The 2,036-nt window shown below is 33.2% G+C and overlaps 1 non-coding gene across 1 annotated transcript; it reads left to right on the top strand.

The window, feature by feature from the left end:
- Positions 1-206: 206 nt before the first annotated feature.
- Positions 207-313, top strand: LOC121222905 (small nucleolar RNA R71). Its single transcript, XR_005920275.1, has one exon. It is a non-coding gene; the product is annotated as a small nucleolar RNA R71 (small nucleolar RNA).
- Positions 314-2,036: the final 1,723 nt, after the last annotated feature.

Here is a 2,036-nt window from a genome sequence, read left to right as displayed (position 1 = left end):
ATCAAGTTCCATATTACCATCAACTTTCTTACCCATCCAAACCTTTAGTAGGATATTGATAATCATTGTAGGCAATATTTTCCAAAATCTCATATGTTTCATTTTAAGATTTATCCAAAAAAGTACCATTGGCAGAGGCATCAACTACCATCTTCCTATGCACATTCATTCTATTATGAAATATCTCCATCTTAGCCCAGTGTTGGAATCCATACATCAGACATTTTCGAAGTAATTCATTAAATCATTCCCAAGCTTCATATAGTGTTTCATCCTCTAATTGCCAAAAGGATGTGATGTTGTTTCTAAGCTTAACATTCATATTTGGTGGCTTATACCGTAACAAAAACCTCTGGGAAAGATCATTCCATGATGCCACTATTACCGATGACAAAGCATTCAGCCATGCTCTTGCACACTCTCTTAAAGAATATGGAAACAATTTAAGTTCTAGAGCGTCTTTCGGAACACCCTGTTGCCTAAACGAGTCACAAACCTCTATAAAAATTCTAAAATGTAGTCTTGGATCTTCAGTAGGTAATCTACTAAATTGTCCTACTGTTTGCAACATCTGAAACATCATTAGTTTCAGCTCGAATTGCTGACCTTGTACTACACTATCCCTGGATTCAGATTATCCAAAATTGGAATAAAATGCTCTCAAATTGGTCTGTCTCGATCATCTATCACCAACGAATAGGAGGATTAACATCTTGGCCATTTGGATTATCATTGAGACCAAGATTATTGCCGTTTCTAGCCATTTTCTCAGTTCTTTTCGCCTTCTTCACAAAGTTCTCTTGATCTTTGGGTCAAAAGGATACTCTTTGTTAGCATAAATGCCTCTTCTCATGCACTGATGGCAAACCTGTAGAAATTAAATTAAACTAAGTTAAATAAAACTAATGAAATTAAGTAAAATAACCAAACCAAATTACACCAAATTGTTGATCCCTGGCAACGGCGCCAAAAACTTGTCACGTGTGAAATGATATGTGATTTGTGCAAGTATACACATCGAATCAAGTAATAAATTAAACTAAGTTAAATAAAACTAATGGAATTAAGTAAAATAACCAAACCAAATTACATCAAATTGTTGATCCCCGGTAACAACGCCAAAAACTTTTCACGTGTGAAATGATACGTGATTTGTACAAGTATACACGTCGAATCAAGTAATAAGGTGATATGTGAGATCGTCTCCACAATGATTGGATTAGGTATACAAATGGTCAAGTTATTATAACAAAGTTAGGTTAATGTTATGGTAAAATAACGATAAGAATGCAGTGGTAAATAAAAGGAATATTAATGTGAACAAAATCTATAACTTATGAATAATTAAAAATGCTATGGCAATGCAAGAGTAAAAATGCAATGGCAATTACGAAAATGATTATATGAAGAATATGTAACTGAACAAATAAACAACTAAGGATGCGATGGCAAAGATACTACAACAAGGCATAAGGGATATAAGATGTTGATATGGAAGGTTGGAATTACTAAGAATCTACCCTTACAGTTAGAAATGTCTCACCAAAATTGTAATCAATCTACTACTCAGAAGAGTTCTAAAGTGGTTTACTTCTTTCGAGAGCAAAAACCTCAAGTTACCTTGCCTGTATCTATAGAGTTTTAATATGGTACCCTACTCTGTTTCCTTTCCGTATGAATGTTGCCCTATATCTAGAGTTTACAACAAGTATCTGTCGAGTACTTGCTCATGTCATTCAATTTCGGTCCCACTAATCCAACCTTTTTAGAATTAAATTAGTTTATGGGCATGCTGCACAATCGCCTATGTCTAAGGATTGCACGCATACAATTTAGAAATAAAAATAATTAAATGAAAAAGTAAATTAATTTATTCTTCAACCGTTAAATAAAATAAAGGTTTAATCATGTAATCCCAACCTGATGAGATTTAGCTCATGGGTTGGCAAATAAAATTCAAAACCAAAATATCATTCAACATCATTTTTATCAAATCAATTCACAAAGAAATAGTTAAGAAATAATAGAAGAATGAC

This window comes from Gossypium hirsutum, chromosome D10, assembly GCF_007990345.1.
Source record: "Gossypium hirsutum isolate 1008001.06 chromosome D10, Gossypium_hirsutum_v2.1, whole genome shotgun sequence".
Classification (NCBI taxonomy): domain Eukaryota; kingdom Viridiplantae; phylum Streptophyta; class Magnoliopsida; order Malvales; family Malvaceae; genus Gossypium; species Gossypium hirsutum.
This window is presented reverse-complemented; position numbering and strand designations above follow the sequence as displayed.